The sequence below is a fragment of the Camelus bactrianus genome, chromosome 17 (assembly GCF_048773025.1).
Source record: "Camelus bactrianus isolate YW-2024 breed Bactrian camel chromosome 17, ASM4877302v1, whole genome shotgun sequence".
In the NCBI taxonomy this organism is placed as follows: Eukaryota; Metazoa; Chordata; class Mammalia; order Artiodactyla; family Camelidae; genus Camelus; species Camelus bactrianus.
In genome coordinates this window covers 39,987,074-40,008,812 of record NC_133555.1, presented here as the reverse complement: position 1 = coordinate 40,008,812, position 21,739 = coordinate 39,987,074, and the positions used below count along the sequence as shown (strand labels likewise).

Genomic DNA, 21,739 nt, shown 5'->3' with positions numbered 1-21,739 from the left:
TGCAGTCAGCCTGTAGGTCAGGCCTTCCAGCTTGGCTATGACTGACAACACCCCAGCAGTTTTATCCAAATGCAGACTCTGGTTTGGCAGGGATGGGGTGGGGCCTGAGATGTGGCCTTTCTGACAAGCTCCCGGGATGCCACTGGTGCTGCTGGGCCTTGGCCCACACTTTGCTGACAAGGCTACAGATCCTTGTTAAATTAACAAGTGAATAAACGAATGGGTAGTAAATTAGCTTCACAGATCTCCATTCTGTACACCATCAGCCCCAGGCTCTTCCCTCTCTGCCCCTCCCAGGAAATTGCAGCCTGTTTCTTAGGCAGCTGTTGGACAGGAAGCCGGAGTCTGTCTTCAGCCATGCAGCCCCATCTCTGCATTTGAGCAGCAGCTGCCTTCCCCTCCTCCCCATTCCCCCCGGCCCAGGCCCCGGCCCTGTAACTCCACCAGGTAGCATTTGATGTGAAGATGAAAGGACCAGCGCACCTGGGTGTCTGCCCCACTCCTCCAGCTCCACTTCCTCAACATCAATCACTCCAACCCTCTCACTGATCCAGATTAAAAGCTGGGCTACCCAGCTCTTGCTGCAACAAATTCTGGTTCACAGCTGACCCCCAAGGCCTGCTCTGCCACCCCGAGAAAAGGTGGTGGGGCCAGCCAAGTGGTCACTGCCCTCACTCAACTTCTGGGTACCAACTCAGTGTCTAGTTGACGTCATTCTCTTCCTCACACCCCCAGTGCTGCAATGGAAGTGTCTGGGAATGGGAGGGAGAGGACCCTGTGCATGGTCAGGGTGTACCCCGCAGCACACTGCCTGCCGGGCGGTCGGCCTCAGAGCAGCCAGCTGGCACTGGTTCTGCTCCCGTCCCTGGTGATGGGACACGCTGCGTGCCGAGTAGTGTCAGGCATCAACTAAGAGCTCAGCTGCCTGTTTTCATGGCTTCTCGCTGCACGAGAGCCTCCATCAGAAAGAACTGCTGAGGACAGAAATGCCTCCTCATCTCCACCCTTGGCCGGATTTTCATCTTTGGAGTGCCTTCTGATGCCTCCCTCTGGGCATGGGGGCTGCTCTCTTTCTGGAGGACTTTGGTTCCGTCTGAATACAACATCCGTCTGATGACCCTTGAGGACGTTTGGAAGTCCGCAGTTCAGCTCATATTTGTGGAGCACCTCCCAAATCCCAAGGACCGCCATACCGCAGAGGACACAATGGTCAACAAAACAGAGGCTCCTGCCCTTCCCGGAGAACACATTCTGCTGGGCGAGGAGAGAAAGCAAACAAGTCAATAAATAATTAAGATACGTTCAGATAGTGAGAAAGCTGATGGAAAGACAATTAAGCCCGGTGATGCACCACAAGGGCTTTAGGGGGTCAGGGAACACCTGTGTGAAGAGGTGACATTGGAATTGGTACCTGAATGGTGAGGAGCCAGCCAAGTTGACACCTGGGTGCTAAACAGAGCATGTCACCAACACAAAGTCCCAAAGGAGGGAAGAACTTTGAGTACTCCAGGAAGAGAGGTGGGCAGCAAGGTTGGAGCATGGGAGTGAGGGAGGAGGTGGGTGTGAAAAGCCAGGGACAGAGCATGCGGGACCTTGTAGTTTCCTCCAGTGGAGCGACAATCCCTAGGTTGGGGGTAGTCATGATGCGACCTACATGTTAAACACACACTGGCTGCAATATGCGGAAGGAATGGGCAGTGGGGCACAGAGATCAATCAAAAGGTCATTCACTGGAGAGGTGATGGTGGCTTGGACTAAGGGAAGTGACTGCGTTTGGAAATCTGGGCAAAGAACCTCACTGAAACCTCCACTGGGTGGCAGCTTTACCACCCCCACCCACTGCAGACTCCTGGAAAGACGCCTTAGTGCAGGAAGTTATCAGCCCTAGACCCACACTCCCTAGGAGCTGGAAGCTCTGCCCAGCGTCCTGACACCATGAGACTGTCCCCCACCATCTGAGTGCAGAAGAATCCAAGCTCTGGCCACAATCCCCCTTTTTCCTGACATCTGCTACTCAAATCAGGAACAACCAGTCAATAAGCATCAAGATGCTTAATATTTTGTCTCAACCTTAAACTGCCTTCAGGTTTGTTACTGACTGTCGATCTGCTCTTTTCTACAGTGTGTTCAGTCCTGTCTTCCCAGTTCTGGACCCTCAGGGTGGAGTTTCCAATTGGAGAGCTGCCTGACTGTCTTTCTTCCTTTATTGTGCCATGTGACCGAAACTGGTGTTTGCTGACGGCACATCATCCCTGTCCCTGCCCTTCGTGACCGCTGGGCTCAGCAATGCCACTGTCGTTTACAGAGACCAGACCCCATTCCCGGTTTCCCTGGTGAAGCAGTCATTGTGAATAGTTGGAAAGTAGGAAGGGAGAGCTGACCTGTGGCCATCTGTGTGACTAAGTTCCCTGGTAGCTCTTTTCCTGCTACTTCAGGATAAGGTCTGAAGGACTAGGGAGGTAAGAAAAACTATAAAGCAGAACTGTCCCACCCACACAAGGGGGGATGGAAGTATTTGAAACTGTGGGAGCCTTATCTGAATCACTTGAACGTTGATAAAGGAATTAGTGGGGAAGATGGAATTTCCTGGAGTTCTTGACAGTTTTCCTCTGTTTCATAGACTCTTAGTTCTGGAAGGAATGAACAAGCCTGATTCTCTCATTTCAATGAAGAAGACACAGGAGCCCAGGGGGAGAGAGGGCTTTTCACAAAGTAAAACAAACTGGTGTCTGTCTCAGCCTAGTTGACTCCCCAAAGCAGAGCCTGGGTTCTGGGCTTGCATGGCAGCTGCATGATCTGGGAAATGAGCCTGGGGAACAGGGAAGGAGAGAAGAAGAGAAAGCCAGCTTCTGTCCCCAGCGGTCAAGGGGTTCCCCGGGGGATGCTGACTCCCCCATACTCCTGGCCATGGGTATCAGAGTGGCTGAGCAGCTGCCTCAGGCTGACCCAGAGCAGGCAGGAGAGATGGAGGGTGCCCCTCCAGGTGGCGAGGTGCCTCATTGCCTTTCCATGACCCCTGACCAAGGGGGAGGCTGTGGCCACTGGACATGTGCATAGGGTGAAAGGCACGTTAGAATATGGGATTCAAATGCACAAGTAGGAATATTTGTTGTGAAATACTGCCTTTCAGATATGACTGCCAGAATTCCAGATCACGGAAAGATAAAGTGCACATTTAACAATACACAGGAAAATCGAAATGGACGGTATCAGCCGTGACTCGCTCAGCATCTCAGCTGTGTGTCTGCTCACTTGTTGGTTAACACTTCAGATACCAGGATAGAGCAATCCTTTCTCATTCCTTTTGTTGATCACTCAGAGTAGGGGGCTGTTAGCCCAAGTTGAGTTATGACAGAGTCCAAGGTATCCTCCAGCTTCCTCAGCTCATAGCATGAGGGACTCCCTCTCCCCTGTCTCCTCAGAAAAATCTAAATGACGATGTGACTCGGAAGTCACATGTCCCTCCCTCAAAAGTCCACATCATTATCATGATTTCGTGATGTTCTTAAGCACTCGAAATTCATCATCTTCAATTCACAAATGTGTCATAGGAGTATCTGTAAGCTTTGAAGTAATGAATAGTGTCTTTATTTCACATCTAATGGAGCCTTCATTTTTGTCAACCAGAGGACACAGTTGACCTCATCCACCATTCTTGTTTTTCACTTGTCTCAAGACCTAAAATAACAACAAACAGCTTTAAGCCGTTCCATCTTTTACCAGCATCAACCGTGAGAAGGTTTCTCTCTGTTGCTGAACTAAACCCTTTGACCTGGTTCTGCCTCTTGGGGCTACACAGAAAAACTCCAGGCCTCTTCCCCATGGTCACCATTTTCATGTCTGAAGACAATTGCCCCATTCTCTGCTATCCTACAGACTTACCTTCTTCGGACACAACCACCTACTAAGGGACAGCTTCTCCTTGAAAGTCAATGCTAGGATTGTTTCAAAGAAATAGAAAGTTTAATGGAGGTGATCTTAAATATATTCTACCATAAATACGAATTCTGAGAGGACCTTCCTACACCTTTATTCAGCCTCCCTACTCCAGTGCAAATGGAGACTTGGGATGTCATTATGGTGACATTGTGTGATAAGGTGTTTGAGCAGCTGGTTTATGGTTTGTGGTCCTTGACGGTACAGTTTTGAATACAGTTAATCCTAAAATGTTATTAAAAACATCAGATTAGCCTCTGGGACAGCACAAGGTGACCTGGTCAGTTGTAACAGCACTGACTCCTGAATGCAAAAAAAGAAGGCTTACTGCTGCAGCCATGCCAGGGGTCCATATCAAACTCTTCTCTTTCTTTTAGGAGGTGTCAGATTTACTTGTTTATTTATTGACCTCAGCCTTGCCCAATTACAAGAAAAGATTTTGCAGCAACTTATATATACATGATTTCAAATAATGTCAGTGAGAAGGGGGGACAAAGGGAAAAAGCAGAAGTACCAGCAGGGGGTCAGTGCACACAGTGAGAGTCAAAAGGCCTTGTGCAATTCACAGCCTGTATGCAAAGTGCACAAATTTGGATCCAGACAACTTGAGGTCAGAGGAAAGAGAATCATATCCATTCAGGAATGTGACAGGCATTCCTAAGGGGGAAGAAAAGCCACAGGATGAAAAACAAAACTACTTAGTGCTTATATATGCATATTGTTTAACTATATACTGTTTATTTAAAGTGTGGAGATACAAAGGCAGCTGTGGGAATGATAACTGCAAAATTAAAGAGGATAGTAACCTCTAGGAGAGAGAGAGTGACAATCAGGGATGTTCTCATGGAGACTTCTACTGTGTTAAGGATATCTCACTTCTTATGTTGGATTATGGATATGTGGAAGTTTATTATGTTATTCTTTGTACTTTTCTATGAGTCTGAAATAATTCACAGTGTGTATTTCATTCTGACTGTTATGGAGGCGAGGATGGAGATAGTAAGATCACCAAGGAGGTTGTTGAAGTTGTCCAGGGGAGACGTTAAGGTACATGGGACTAAAATGAAGACAGAGTTGTTAAGAAGGAAGTAGACAGATTAGAGATATGAATCTGAGGTAAAGCCAACAAGACCTGCCAATGAATTGCATGTGGGGTATGAGGGGAAAAAAAAAGAATTGAGATTAACCAAGTTCTTGGCATCATAAACTGCATGGAGGGTGGTGACATGTAGTACTCTGGGGACAATTTAGAGGAGATGGTTGGGGCTAGGATAGTTGGGGGAGGGTGTGGTAACCAGCACTTGTCTTTATTTTGGGGGGGGGGGTGTAATTAGGTTGGTTCGTTTGTCTGTCTGTTTTAATGGAGCTACTGGGGATTGAAACCAGGACCTCACGCATGGTAAGCATGCACTCTTGCTTTGCCAGTGAGCTATACCCTCCCCCTAAGTAGCTGCCTTTGGACATGTGAAGTTTGAGATGTCTAATAGGCAAGTGTGTGGAGGTGTTAAGCAGATGGTTGACTATATGAGTCTAAAACTCAGAGAAGAGATCAGGTATGCTGATTAAAATTTGAATGTCATTCACACATACGTTTTATTTACATACATGAGGCTGGAGAGGACCACCAATAGAAGGAGAAGAATTAGAGAAAGAACCTTGGTCACTCCACCATTAGAAATCTGGAAAGAAGCAGCAGCCAGTAAGGCGACTGAGAAAGCATGGGCTGTAGGTAGAAAGAAAACAAGAGGAGCATCTTATCTCAGAATCAGAAGGAGTAGTGTTTCAAACAAGAAGGGAGCAGTGGGTTGGACCAAATGCCACTGAGAGGTTGAATGAGGACGGAAAATTGACCTTCAGCTTTGGCGAGATGTAGGTCAAAGGCAACCTTAGTTAAAGCCCCGCCGGTGTAGATTGATAAGACTGAAATGTGGCTGGAGTGACTAAGGTGAAAATGGAAGGCAAGAAATTTGAAAGATTTGTTTATACCCAATTATTGCAATGAGTTTAGCTGTGAACGGAGGACTGGGAAAGCTCAAGGGACATGCCTGATCAAGAAGATTTTGTTTAAGGTGGGAGATATTAGCATACACACACACACACACACACACACACACACACACACACACACACACACTCTTAGTTGAAAGGGAGAAAGTGTCAATGCAGGACAGAAAGGATGTAGTTGCAGGATGCAAATCCTTGAGTTCAGAGGGGATGGGATACGGGTGAAAGGCAGGGCTGAGGCAGGAGAGGACAGAAGTCTTCCATGACAACAGTGAGGTACAAACACAGACAACATGGCAGACAAAAGGTGGAAAGATAAGGTCACTCACGGCTAATTAAATTGTTTTTCTCTGTGAAGTTGGAATTGAGGTCCTACCTGAGATTGAGTTGAGGGGCTATTGGGGGCTTGAGGAAAGAAGGGAAGCAGTGAAACAGTTGGTGAGGCTGGGAAAGTACGTGTATTGTAGAAGAGTAGTAGGAGTGTCTGGAAGGGTTGAGTGCCCATATGAGATCTAAGGCCATACATTTGAAGTGATGTAATGCGATTTTCTCCAGTAATACTAAGCTTCTTGGGCACAAACACACAGTAAGCAGAAAAGTGGGTTTAACCAGGTTATTTTTCCAGCAGTAATTATGAAGGGAAAGAGGGAGGGACCCAGAGTGTTTACAAGGGAATGATTATGTCGTGCTGTCCGTGTAACCTCAAGTGAGTAGGGCGGGAATTAGGCAGTGAAGGATGGTGACAAAAGATGAAGTCCAAGATTTAGGAGTCTCAATAAAGTCAGATGTTTTCTGCCATGAGAGAACCAGAGGAATGAGACAGAAAGAAAGGTGATGATGATCTGATAGTTGGATATTTAAAACGGAGAATTTGGTCATGATTCATTTATTATGGATGAGAAACTCTAGAAAGTGACCATGTGAGTTGGATGGCTCAGGTGCAGTGAAGAAAGAATGGTGACAAAGAAACCAACAAAACTTACAGCTGTCTAAAAGGGCATTGATGAGTTAACAAAAAGAATAGAAATAAAAATTAAAGATAAGCTGCTAAATGATCTCAACATGGGACATTGCTGCTGTGGGGTGGGGGATGGCAGAGAAACTAGGGAAATAAAAAATATGCCAAAGTTATGTTCTTATTTGGAGAAAGGACATAAACATTTATTAACTTTAAATTTCTAATCAAGGAAAAAATATAGAAGATACAATGTTAATGACAAAAAAAAGAGACATGAATGTAAGTAAAGAGGAGATTTTTTATAAATTAAAAGAGACATATAGAAAACATAATTACCGGCAATGTGAACATTTGAATGTAATGGATGATATCCTGGGGGAAAAAAGTGAAATAGGATAAATTCCTAGAAATATACAATCTTCCAAAACTGAATCAGGAAGAAATAGATTATTTGAACAGACCATCACTACTAGTGACATTGAATCAGTAATAAAAAAATTCTCCAAAAAACAAAAGTCCAGGACAGACAGCTTCACAGGAAAATTCTATCAAACATATGAAGAAAAGTTAATACCTGTCCTCGAACTATTCCAAAAATTGAAGAGGAGGGAACACTCCTAAATTCATTCTACAAGGCCACCATTACCCTAATACCAAGACCAGACAAAAGACAATACAGAAAAAAAATGTACAGGCCAAAATCTCTTATAAATGCAAAACCCAACAAAATATTAGCAAACCGAATTCAGCAATATATAAAAAGGGTCATATACCATGATCAAGTAGGATTTATTCCAGGCTGGTTCAACATTTGCAAATCAGTGGGGTAGACCACATTAACAAAAGGATAAAGATGGCATGATCATCTCAATAGATTCAGAAAATGCATTTGACAAAATCCAACATCCATTCACAATAAAAACTATCATCAAAGTTGGTATAAAGGGATCATACCTCAACATAATAAAGGCCATTTTTGACAAATAGATGAATAGATAAAGAAGATGTGGGATATATATACAATGGAATACTACTCAGCCATAAAGAAGAATAAAATTTTGCCATTTGCAACAATATGGATAGACCTAGAGGGTATTATGCTTAGTGAAATAAATCAGAGAAAATACAAATACTGTGTTATCACTTATAGAATCTACAAAATAAAATAAATGTCTACAGCAAAACAGAAACAGATTCACAGATATGGAGAACAAACTATTGGTTACCAATGGGAAGAGAAGTAGGGAATTAAGGGGTCCAAACTACTATGTATAAAATAAATAAGCTACAAAGATGTATTGTTCAGTGCAAGGAATATAGCCAATATTTTATAATAAGTTTAAATGGATTATAATCTATAAAAATATTGACTCACTATGTTGTACACCTGAAACTAACATAGTACTATAAGTTAACTACACTTTAATTTACAAAATGAGAAAAAATTAAAAATTAGTTATAATATAAAAAATAATAATGGAGTAGATAATAGAGCATAGACAGCCAGATGATGGAATACTATGCAGCCTTTGAAAATGTATTTGACCTATATGTACTAACACAAAATGATCTCTGAAACAGACTAGTCAGTGATAAAGTCAAATTAGAAAATCAAATTAGAAAATAATTACTATACATAAAATAGATAAATGACAAAGACCTACTCTATAGCACAGGGAACTATATTCAATTTCCTGTAATGAGCTGTAATGGAAAATAATCTGAAAAAAAAAATGTGTATGTATACATATAATTCGAATCACTTTGCTGTACACCTGAAACTGACATTGTAAATTGACTACACTTCAATAAAAAAATAAGAATTAAAAAAATTGTGTTTAGTGTAATCCTGTAGCAATAAAAAAATAGACCTGTGAATATATGTCCATTTTTATATGAATGTGAATACACTGGGGGGGGGGGAGTGCTGACAGCATGCTAACAGTGGCTGCTTTTGCAAGGGTGGCAAGTGCTCTGTGCAGTGAAGGGGGAATGTTGCTATCATATGACTGTTTTATATGGAGAACATATTCAGGAGGTGGAGGGGGAGGAGGTGGAGGTAGGGAATTAAGGGGTCCAGACTACTATGTATAAAATAAATAAGCTACAGAGATGTATTGTTCAATGCAAGGAATGTAGCCAATATGTATAATAACTGTAAATGGATTATAATCTATAAAAATATTGCTTGGTATTCAGGTATTGCTTGTGTCGTAAAAACAGTAACTGGACAAATAAAAGGAAGCATTCGGGTGGCGAACAGAGACTTCTCGCCAGGCAGCCTTTAAGACCCCTTTCCCATCTAAAATCCTGTGATTCACCCCTGTCAGGGAGCCTTCCAGACCAGACCGTTACTAAGCAAAAAGCTGTTTACATTTAACTTTCTAGCCTCTGGCTGGGCCAGAGCAAATTGCTACTTTTCATGTGGTGCCCTTCAGAGCCAGAAGGCACTGGCAACTCTAAGTAGGGTCTCTACAAAGACACTTTTCCCTCTCCATCGTTGTTCCAAGTGGCCCCCACACTCCACAAGTTAAGCACCCCTGTGGTAAGTCTCGGCAGCTGTCTTGTGAAATGTGAAGTTTCTTTCTGACTGAAAAACAAAACCCTGTCTTTGTGTTTCCTAGGATGGGCCTGAAGGAGCTGCCACATCTGCACCAAAAGGAAAGAAGGTAGGTTTGGGGCTGCCTGTTGGTTCGACTCAGGTCTGAATTTGCTGGTGACACCAGCCCACCACCCTGTCCTCTGGCTGGGTGACCAGGTGACCAGAGACCTGGCACCGTTCCTGGTGGTTTTGTGCATTCGTTTACCACTTCCAGGTCTGCTGAGCTGTGGCGCGAAGGTTTGGAGCAAGAATACTACTTGCCCACTTTTGCTGCAAAGCAAACTATCCCAGAACCTAGTGGCTTGGAACGAGAGCCATTGACTTAGCTCACAATGGTGATGGCCATTCATCCAGGCTCGGCCCGGATGGGTGGTGATTCTGGCCTCAGCTGGATTCCCTCCTGAGCCTGCCGGCCGTTCCAGTCATTCAGGTAGTTCTGCTCTGCGGGATGGGCTCGCTGTCAGCTCGGCGACCAGGGTGGTTTCCCCCTCCAGCCGGCTAGCCTGGGCGCGTTCACCTGGTGGTGGCACCTGCACAAGAACGTTAAGAGGCCATTTCCAGGCATTAAATTCTCGAGCAAAGAGAAAGGAGAAGCCCCACCCTGTAATTTACCTTCTTGCTCAATGTCTCAAGACCAGTCTGTGGTTTTCAGAGGTTATCCCACATTCCATGGATTCCTGCATTTTCCCTCCTCAGAATCATCCAGTCTAGCTCCTCTCTCTTTTTAAATTTGTTGCCAAAGAAGAAACTCACCCCTGAGAAGGAAAGGATCTTGTCCAAAGCGACATGGGTCTCGTAAGGGTCCTGCAGGTCTCCCTCATGCAGATTCCCAACAACACAGTACACAGACTTTGGATTCCACACTCACTTCGTTAGGATGGCTAACAGGTGTGTTAAACATGTGCTAAGTGTTAGTCAGGACATGGAGAAAAGAGAACCCTCCTACACTGCTGGTGGGACGTAAACTGGTGCAGCCACTGTGGAAAACAGTATGGAGGGTCTTCAAAAATTAGAAATAGAACTACCATATGATCTGGCAGTCCCACTTCTAAGAAGTGTTTATCCAAAGGAATTGAAATCAGGATCTCAAAGAAATGCCTGCATCAAAAGAGCCAAGATAAGGAAACCTAAACGTCCATTGACAAATAAATGGATAAAGAAAATGTGGTCTATTCATACGATAGAATATTATTCTGCCTTAAAAAAAGAAGGAAACCGTGCCATTTGCAATGACATAGATGGACCTGGAGAACTTTGTGAAGTAAGCCAGATGCAGAAAGACAAGTATTGGCTAATCTCACTTACAGGTGGAATCTAAAATAGTCAAATTCATAGAACCACAGAGTAGAGTGACGATTATCTGGGGCTGAGGGTGGGGGAAATGAGATTTTAGGGTAGGGGCACAGGGTGTCAATTATGCAAGACGAATGTGTTCTGGAGATCTAATGTATAGCGTGGTGATCGTAGGTAGGTAACAATCCTGTACCTTAAACTTGAATTTTGCTGGGAGTAGATCTAAGTGTTCTCATCTCACATGCGCTCACGCGCGCGCACACACACACACACACACACACACAGCTATGTATGGTGATGGATATGTTAATTGGGTTAATTGTGGTGATTATTTCACAATGCACACATGAAATTATGTTGTACACCATACATATATGTAATTTTTTACAACATTAAGAAAAGGTTCGGAGGTGAAAGAGAACTTAGCTGGTTCCCAGGGGGCACCAGGCTCAGTGCGACGAGGGCTCTCTCAGTGATGACAGAAGGAAGAAAAACAGCCCCGAGAGGAGCCTGGCGTAAATGATCAATGTGATTTGGTGGCTGGTCAGATGTAAGGTGAAGAGAAAGGAAGGCGTCAGAAACCTCAATGACGTTTTCACTTGGGCCCCAGGTCAGGTGACGGGGTCACAGGCCGGGTTAAGGAATGCAAGCAGAGGAGCAGGTGTTGGGACGGGTTTGGACGGAGACAGGAAATGTTGAGGTCCCATCGCACACTGAGTCTTGCCTTGGTCGTTTGTTCCCGGGCAGAGGGGAGAAAAACCTGGGCTGAGGAGAGGAATTTTCAGTTAAGCTTCAGCAGAGAATGTTGGAGAGAGGCCCTGAAAGAGGAAAGAAAGAGCGAGAACCAAGCCTTCGGGAGCACACTCAGCAGGGCCAGAGGAAATTCGAGCTGGAAAGGAGAGTCACAGGAAGGAGTGGCCATCAGTGTTAGCTGATGATGAGAAACTGGGACAATAAGGCCTGAAAGCCGCCACTGGATCAGCCTCCTGGAGGTCACGGGTGATGTCAGTGGGAGCCGTCCCAGTCAGATGGGGCCCGATTCCAATGAGAGCCATGAGCGAGGTCAGGATGTGGAGACAGCTGGTAGAGATGCCGCTTTAGAAACGTGTGTGAACGTAGTGAAAGAAAGTCGTGGCATTGGGTGGAGGGGACCACAGCATCTAAGAAGGGCTGTGCTTCAAACAAAGGAAACTCAGTTGTGCTTAAATGCCATCTGGAAAGGGGGGTGATAATTCACTACCCTCATAGGACTCTGATAAGGATTAATCTTGGACATGGTTTTACAGTGATTAACAGAGTGCCTGGAACAGAGTAATTGTCCAATGAATAGTCACTATAATAATGTTATCGGTGATGGCAACAATAATAGTAGAATGCAAAACACCAAGGGAGGCAGGTTGAAGACACGACACAGAGAAGGAACCACTGATGGCACAGGAGGCAGGAAGAGAGGGGATGAAGAATGCAGGTGAATGGAAGAATTTTGAGTAAAAATGGTGATTCATTTATTCCACAACATGCATCAAGCACCTGCTATGTGTGTCAGGCATGTCACCAAGTATTGGGAATATAAAAAAGGACAAGAACACTTTCCTCAAGGAGCTCCCAGCCTAGAAGGGGAGGTGAACAGAGACTCAGCCACTATGGTGTGATGTGATGGAGTTAAAATCAGGGCTGAGTGGAAACCCACAGGAGGGAACCCGAACCTAGTTTTGGCCAGCAGGGGTGGGGAGGATCCAAGGAAGACTTCCTGGAAGAAGTGATGTCTGGCCTTAGACGGAATTTCCCTAGACAGGAGACGGTAGGGCAGTGAAAGGGGGAGAAGGAGGGGGCAGGGTGGTGTTTACAGCAGCAGGGGCCGGAATGGAGGAATCCATGCTAGGGGACTGTTCCCTTCTGTGCTGTGAAGGTTCGTCCAAGGTTTTGAGAACGGGTTTGGAACAGCTGCAGTGGAAGGGCAGAGGAACTGGGGCCGTATAGAGATGCTGAGTGGCACTTAGGGCACGGTTGCGAGGACAGTGTGGTTGCCCCCCGGCAGCACTCATAAACTTGATAAAGACTCTCTCCTTGACCATACGTTAGTCAGGCTCCTCTAAGCTCTCTTCTCCACAAGCCTGGAGCTTGGCCTCCATCCTTGCTAAATCTGCATAGCCCAGTTTTAGCAAGAAGCCTGCTAAGCCCATTTAGAGAGAATCCCTCCCCACTTGCTATCTGATCATCCTTGATGTCTGATCACATTCCTCAGTCCCCACCACCCCCCTGGTGATACCTGATCACCCCAGCCTGCCTCCAGCAAGAATTCTGTTAGGTCCATTCAGCCAGAAGTCCAAGTTTCCATTCACTGACCCTCTCACCCTGATCCTCAGCCGTAACTCCCTGCATGTTCTTACTCTGCTCAGAACTGAGTCCAGTTTTCTACCAGGGCCTTTGTCTCCCCCTTGGAACAGTTCCCAAGTGAGATCTGTCTTCCCTGCTCTCCCCGCAGTCTGGCTCTGGTTCTCTTTAACAGGCATGGAGACGGTGGACAAGGTTTGGAGAGTGGTGCTACTGGCCGAGGGCTGAAGAGAGCGTGCTATGAGACCCTCTGAGATGAGAGAAGACTAGAGGGGACATGTGGAAAGGGAAGCAGGTAGAGTCAGAGAGTGGATGTGGTGGGAATTGGGGATTAGAAAGCCTGGATGGACGAGAGGCTGAGCTCAGAGAGGGAGATACAGAGCGGCCAGCAGCTCCAGGTTGACAAAATCCAGCAAGTGCCAAAAGCGTGGAAAAGTGGAGGGGAAGGACATGAGAGATGAGAAGCTCAAAGAGCTATGAGGTGTTACGATGATCACCCAGGAGGGCCCAGCGGCGGTGGGAAATGCTGCTGCCTCCCTCACCCTGAGGAACATGGAGGTGGGACCCGGGTTGGGCCAGGAGAGCTGTGGGGCTGTCAGCGTAGGCTTGACCTGCTCAAGGGCACAGGAGAGCCACTCTGGGTTTACCCTTCTCTCCCATGGTCCCTGTAAGTACTTGGGAGACCTTGTGCCCTGGCTTTTTTGATTTAAAAAATACAGTCTATGAGTGTGAAGACTGACCGATTTTCAGCCATCTGCCAGTTGCATTCTGATGTTCACCCTGGGGCTGTATGTACTCTTGTTGCCACGTGGGCAAGGCCAGCAAGTACAAATTCACCACTTGATTAAGACACCATGATTTGCTTTTAAATGTTATTATTTGGTGACTTAAACCCTTTAGATCTAGGAGTTTTCAGTCAAGCTCATCAACTAGACAAGTAAAGCCAATTATACAATGGTACATGAAATGATGCAATAGGAGTCTGTGGACACACATTGGAGGGGCCCTTGGCCTGTCTTGCAGGGGTCAAGAAGGGCCTTTGGTGCCCAGATGTCTGCCTGCCTCTTTTTCCTCCAGCCCTGTCAGAAGTACACATGAGACATCAACCATTTACATTAACCATGTAAAAGTCAAACAGAGGTAGAGCCTAAAAGAGAAGCCATTTTCTACTATGTTCCTGGGAGCAGTAGAGACGGAGAAAGTATACAAGCCTTGATTTGGACTCATCAAGGAAACTTTTCATCGAAGGCTTGAAAGGCACATCCCAGACTTCCTATCAGCATCAGATTTTGCGAGGAGACGGAGCAGCGGCCACATGAAAGAGGAAGACTGTATTGGCAGAAGCCCCGAAGAAGCTGCTCCTCCCACCTCAAAAGAAGGAGCCCCAGGCACCACCTCTCTTCAGCTTGGGCCCACTTGGCTCCTCAGTCTGCTGGCCCCATGTTCCCAAAGCCACAAAGTCCCTGATAAGTCAAACGTTGGCAAGCTGTACTTCCTTGGAATAAGCCAACACGTAGAAGAGAAAAACAGCTGCGGGCCCAAGCAGACAGCGGCCTCCTTGGTGGACGGGCCCCATTGTACTTGTGGAGGTGTGGACTGAGGGCTCCCCGGAGGAAGGGGCGACCTCCCTGGGAAAGCACAGGGGCCTGTAGGAGAGGTGCCCGGGATTGGGAAGAACCTGAGGCTAGGATTTAGACAGGTAATTTTTAGAAAAAAAAAATGTCTTGGAGTATAGTTCCTTTACAGTGTTGTATTGGTTTCAGGGGTACAGCCAAGTGATTTAGTTTTACATATATATGTATATATTTATATTCCTTTTTCAGATTTTTTTCTTATTATACATTACTTTAAGATATTGATTATAGTTCCCTGGGCTCTACAGTAGGTCCTTGTTTATCTCTTTTACGTATAGTAGTGTGTATTTGTTAATCCAAAACTCCTAATTTATCCCTCCCTCGCCTTTCCATTTGGTAACCATAAGTTTGTTTTCCATGTCTGTGAGTCTGTTTCTGTTTTGGAAACAAGTTTATTTGTCTCACTTTTTCAGATTCCACGTGTAAGTGATATTGTATGATATTTGTCTTTCTCTGTCTCACTTCATTTAGTATGATCATCTCTAGGTCCATCCATGTTGCTGCACATGGCATTATTTCATATATATATATATATATATATATATGCATACACACATCCCCCCCACATCTTCTTTATCCACATCTGTCAATGGACATTTAAGTTACTTCCATGTCTTGATTGTTGTAAATAGTGCTGCTGTGAATTTTGGGGTGCGTGTGTCTTTTTGAATTAGCATCTTCATCTTTTCCAGATATAAGCCCAGGAGCGAGATTGCTGGAACACAGATGCAGCTGATTTATTAAGGATATGCTCACAGGTAAGATTGGGAGGGAGGGAGGGAAGCGGGGCAGAGAAGGGGAGGAAATTGAGCAAGAGTGTGATTTCAGGCGAAGGTCCTCCGCGGGTGGCTTCAGCCTGATCCTACAGGGAAGCTCTGGGGTGTGCGTTACCACTCACTGCGGACCGGACCGCCTCCCTACTCCCCCCACCACCAAGCCTGAGAACTGGGCTCCCTTCTCCAGCTGGGCATTGATCGTCTGCTTCCCTTGGCGGTGTAAACTCCCTGGCACCCCCAGCCCTTCATAGGCACGTGGCTGCAGGAGCCGGAGGGCAGTCCTCTGGAGAAGGGTGGGAATTAGGAGCTATTAGAAGCAGAAACTCACCAGAGCCAGGGAGAGACATACAGACGTGGTAAAGAGGACCTGCGTGGATCTGGGCAGAGTACAGTGTTCACTCCAATTACCGATATTTGCGAAGGTGAAGAAGTGATCAACAGAAAACACTTTGGACTTGGACACCCATTTCATTTCCTTCCTCACAGTCTGAGGAACTTCTGAGGGGCCACCGCAGTGGAGAGGAGGGCAGAGGAGGAGCCGGGCGTGCCAGGGTTCTTCTTTCCTCTCTTTTACATATTGACCTTCCATATACAATGTCGCTTAGAGAAAAGCTTCCCCTGCTAAACAGAAGTTTGAAAACCATCCTCCAATAGCTCTTCAACCTCGCCATGTGTGGAGCGGGCGGAGGAACTCAGGATGCTCAGTGGTAGAGTGCATGCCTAGCATACATGAGGTCCTGGGTTCAATCCCCAGTACCTCTGATACACAAACAAATAAATAAAATAATCCTAATTACCCTCCCCTCCCCCCCAAAAGATGCTGATTAAGTGTGGTGCCCTGGGGAGAAGTCATCCACCAAACCTAGGATAGCAGCAGTCCTGCCTCTCTGGATGTACATCCTGCCTCTGGCCTCCTGTGAACCCCACCAAGCCAGAGACCCTGAGCCCTTAACAGCTGTGGCTACGCTGGCTCCAAATTCTGTGGAAGGTTCTAAGAATAAATAAACATACTTCACTTTTCAGTGCGTGACAATGGATGGTACACAGATATAAACAAGGGATAGAACCAGAGAGCGGGGAGCTTTGGAAGCTGGTAAGTAAAACCTTTGGAAGTGAAAAATGCCACCCCCTGGATACAAAGAAGAGGACCAAAGGGAGATTTGTGGTCCCAGAGAAGCCTTGCTCTCCATCTGGTTAAACATGGTGCTGAAAAATAGCTTCAGTCTCATTCCAGAAAGAGAGAGAGACCAACTGGAAGAGCTGCAGGGAGAGAGAGAAGTCCCTGCGTTCCTGACTTTCTAATCACTCGACAGGCACTATGTGCCAGGCAACACATTCGAGCACCTGCCCTTGTGGAAAAGTGGGAGAAGGAAGCCATAATTTACAGAATTCGAACGGGATCCCAGGAGAAGTAAAACCCGGGAGCCCAAAGAAGAGAGTGTGCAATGCAGGCGACTGAAGTTCCAGCGTGTCCATAACCTCCCCTTAGTGGTTCTCAACTGAGGAAGCTGCCGCGTGCTTGGGAGAGGGAGACTCCATCAGCCTTCAAGTGACAAAGCTGGACATGGACAAACCTGCAGAAACGCCCTAAAACGGAAGCATAAGCTGGCTGGCCAGGTTCAACTGGATTAGTTGCCAATGTCATTAAATTGGAGGTTTCCCATAAAAAAAAAAAAAAAAAAAAAATCCCAACTCCCAGGTTGTTTTTTCCGAAAATTGAATTTGACAGCTCTGGGCCGAAGATCTTGAAGGTAACGGTGAGGGGGTGGTGGGTGGTCTCTGGCTGAGCGAAGCCCCTTGCAGCAGGGAGAACGGGGCACTCGTACCTCTGCAGACGCCATGGTGAAGGTGTTCCGCTTGGGCAGATAGGAGAGCTACTGCCGCTGGGGGACAGTTCTGTGTCTTTGCTTGGGCGGCCGCTGCCCCGTTCAGAATTCCATCTCCTTACACCAGGCCCTGTCATCATGCACTTAACTCTACTAAACACAAGTCAAATCAGATTGTAGGAAGCACAGAAACACCAAATCCTCAGTCAGCCAGGAGGCGCAAGTGAAAGGGGTTAAAGGATGTCTGTTTCTGGGGAGATAAAGTCCCGTTTGCCGAGCACGGCTCTCAGTTCTTTGCACATGCTGTCTGCTTTCAGCCTCATGACAGAACCTAGGTGGCAGATCACGTTAAACAACCACATTTTGCAGATGAGGGAACTCGGGCTCACAAGTTGCAGAGTCAGGATTTGAACCACTGGGGCTTTGCTATAGTTTGGAATCACTCAACATACATGCAGGTTTGAAAAAAGGGCTCAGAAACTTATATTTCATCCACCTCTGTCCTACTCCAGGGCAGAGCATGGGCGGCAAGGGGGGGACGGTCAGTCTAAGATGCTGGAAATGTGTGCATGGTCTGAGCAGGAAAGATGATGCCAGGTGAGAGGGCACCCAGGCTGAGAGTGGTCCAGCCGAGGGGAATCGGTGGTGTGACCACGTTTCCCAAACCAGAACTGAAGTGGGTCCAGACCTTGGGGGATCTACTCACAAGGGCAAGACACTCAGGAAATGGGAATCAGTACTGGAAAACCGGCTTTATGATTGCCAGGGTGCCAAGAGCCAAGCCAGCTGGTCAGGTAACAGCAGTGGCTAGTATTTGTGGAGTTGGCTTCAGTATACGCTAAGCGGGGTGCTGAGCACGCCACATGGCTAACGTGTCTGATGTCAACAGCTCTGTGAGGCAGGTACTATCATTATCCTCACTGCACAGGTGGGGAAACCGAGGTGCAAAGAGAGGTTCAGGAACCTGTCCAGCATCTCAGTTAGTAACCAGTGGAGCTGGGATTGAAGCTTTTCAGTTGTTTCCGGAGTCTGTAATCATAAACCCTACATTTGCCACTTGAGTTGGCCAAGGGCCAGCCAGGCAAACAGAGGACCAAGGTTGAGGTGAGGGAATCATCTGAGGACACAGAAGCAGATGTCAGGAGCCAGCACCTGAGCAAACAGGGTCAGAGGCCCAGCACAGGGAAGTCAGCCTCAGAGGTGAAAATCCAGCATTGAACCCAGTGCTCTCGGGAGTGTGGAAATACAGGCTCTCCCACCATGCAGGGGGAAGTGTCATTGCATAGGGCCCCTGGAGCAGGCAGTTTGCCTGAATCTGTGAAGCCAGAAACCCGTCCTCTCCATATTTACTCCAGAGAAACCCTTGTCAGTTCCTGCTGTGGGTGGAAGACACAAGGAAACATGTTGAAAGATGACGGTTGTCACACTGTTCATAATAGCAGAGGGGCCAACCTAAGCGTCCATCAGGAGGGGAATGACTAAGTCAGTTGTAATGAACCCACACTGGGGAGTGCTGTCCAACAGGAAACATACATACATCTCCTCCCCCATGAGGGGATTCCAAAATCACTGAGGCGGCTGCAGAGTTCGGCCACTCAAATCTCCCTTTCAGAGAAGACTTGTCACTGGTGGGGTGAGGACTGTGTGAGCTGACCCCCAGCTGCAGAGCTTCAGGGATTCACTACAGCATTTGAGTTAAGGCCATGCTTATCCTCAGTGTCCTCCAACTAATGGCTGACCACAGCGGGATACGAAGTCCTGGCTCCTGCCTGGGGAGGGGCTCCTCCGAGGGGCAGTAACCCTGAACTCCCCAGTGGGCTGGCCACGACTCTTTCAGATCCACAGCACATGCCCTCCCTGCCAGCCCTGCTCCAGCCCTCTTTATCTTCCACGGGCATCACTCCCAATTCACCTCTTATACTCTTGAGGCCCTCAGCATCTGCTTCCCAGGAGGACCCCACACTGACACAGCCACTGATGAATGAAAACTGCAGGCTGCAGGACAGTGCATACACTAAGATACCATTTATGTAAACAAACACAGTACATACCCTACATGACTAAATATTTTCTTAAGATAGAGAAGAAGAAAAAAAAAGAAAAGGAGGGAAAGAAGGAAGAACAGAAGAGTGGGCAGGAGAGGAAGGGAGGGAGGAAGGAACCTTACAAAAACCCTGTATTTTTCTCTGCATTCATATATGTGGGTGGAAGTATATTGAACAGTTGTGGGAAAAGCACACCCAATCAGTAACAGTAGTATTTTCTTGGCGGGGTTCAGGGGGCGCAGTTTGGGGGTGATGCATGACCAGGACTTTAGATTATCTGAATTGCTTTACTCTCTTTACAAGGAGAACACATTCAGACATTGCTTACGTAATTAAACAATTTTAAGACTTACACCAGCCCTTGAGAGTCCAGGTCACTTGAGCTGAAACTAGGTTTACTCAAAGAAGTTCCCCAGCATCTCAGGTGGAGTCCGAGTCCTTCCAAGTGGGGACCAAGACCACACGGTGAGGTTCCATCCTCCAAGGGTCTCATAAGCCCTAGCCTACTCCTTTCCCCGCCTCTGCAGGAATAGCTGATGGCCGCAGCAATACATCCAGAAGGTGTCCAGAAAGATCTATGGAGTGTTTTAAATTGCATGAGACTTCCCTGGCCTCCCCAGTAGCACCGTGCAGAGATGCCACAACTCCCTATACAGCTTCTCTGAGAATTGCACCTGTAAATCTTCCCCGCACGTGGCATGGAATGCATCAGAGAATGATTCTGGGTGATGGTACATGTAACCGGCCGTGTGGATGGCTCAGTGGTTCCTGCAGGAGGAAGCCCGTTCTGTACTTACGTACTGGCACTGCCCCTTCCACCTTTAAGCCGTCAGGGTCGCCTCTCTCTCTCTCCCCCCTCTGCTGACTCCCCACCCGCTTCCTCGTCCCCTAGGTCCTTAACCAATGTCCGTGGAGCAGCCGTTGGGACTACACGCTGGGCACAGGCGGGACGCCTCCTCCTTGGACGCCTGGCCGGTTTTCTCTCCCCGGCCCCACACTGACACTGACAGGCTGGTGACCGGTCAGAGGTCTGCAGTCTGGACGTGGCGCGAATGGCTTTTCACAGCACGCCCAGAAGAAGAGAGCAGGCTGGCTATCGCCGTTCAGAAAATTACCACTATTTTTATTTTTAGACAGCAATAAAAATAACGTCGGGGACCAGAGCAGATGAATGTTCCATTTATAAAGACCCAGAAGCCTGAGTTATAAATGGGGTGGCCCAGCCAAGCGAGGTCGGGGGAGGGGAGCTTGTGGGAGGAGGTGCGGCCCAGCACAGCGGGGAGGTAACAGCCCAGCGTGGGGAACGAGCTGAGCAGAAGTTCTGAGAGGCCCCAGGAGGACCACCTTCAGCAATTCCGGAACTTCCAGTGCCTGCCCAGAGAGTGTTAAGTAAAGCACCACCTGCCAGGCACCAAGTTCTGCTGTAGCCCTGGGTGTATACTCACCAAACGCTCCCAGTGGCTTTGCAAGCAGGGTAGCGTCGCCACCATTCAACTTACAAGGAGGTAAATGTAACACACACCGCAGGTCACACGGCCCCTGGGTGTCAGGGTTGGGTTTGGCACCCCGTTCTGTTGAAATGACCATGCTTTCCTTCCACGAGCCTTCAGTGCCAAAGTTCCTGCTCTCAGTGACCCACCAGCGTCGTCCAGGCCTTCAGTCCAGCCAGATCTCCACGGGCACGCAGCCCAGAAAATGAACATAAGGGGGGAACCAGGCATGCATGGGCTAGTGTTAGTCTTTTAAACACATCCAGCACCAATGCTGTGAACAGGCTGAGATGTTGACAGTGAGGCTGTGACCCACTGCCTGTGTCCCTCCCTGTGTTGTAAAGGGAAGGCAGCACAGGTACTTTGGATTTCTGCTCTACTGCTTTTTACAAAATTAACTGTAGCCCAATTTCCTTGGTTTTTACCTGATGTTCTTTTTCTGTCCCAGGATCCCGTCCAGGTTACCACGTTACCTTTTGTTGTCCTGACATCTTCAGGTTCCTCTTGGCTGTGAAATTCCTCGGACCTTCCTTGTTTTGGATGACTTGGACAGTTTGGAGGAGCACTGGACAGGTATTTTATAGAATGTCCCTTGGCCTCACCACTTTGACCCCCCAGAAGTCCTGCTAGACAGCAAAATTCCTGCAGCTTCCACAAACATCTCTTAACTTCACACTCAGAGAATGACTTTGAGATATATTAGGACAGAGGGCTTTGATGCGTTCATTCATTCGCTCATTCATGCATTTATTCTACAAACAATCGCTGAGGCCTCCATATGCTCAAAGAAAGCAGCAGGGGAGGCACGGAGGAGGATGCAAGAGAAGCCAGAGACAAGGGT

General features: G+C 47.1%; 1 long non-coding RNA gene across 7 annotated transcripts in view; it reads left to right on the top strand.

Moving 5' to 3' along the window:
- Positions 1-21,739, top strand: part of LOC123614301 (uncharacterized) — a 140,177-nt gene that overhangs the window by 55,337 nt on the left and 63,101 nt on the right. For all 7 annotated transcript variants that reach the window (XR_012500069.1, XR_012500065.1, XR_006721664.2 and 4 more), the window contains 3 exons: positions 9,523-9,567; positions 15,454-15,519; positions 21,347-21,471. This is a non-coding gene — a long non-coding RNA (uncharacterized LOC123614301). The remainder of the gene's footprint in view (positions 1-9,522; positions 9,568-15,453; positions 15,520-21,346; positions 21,472-21,739) is intronic.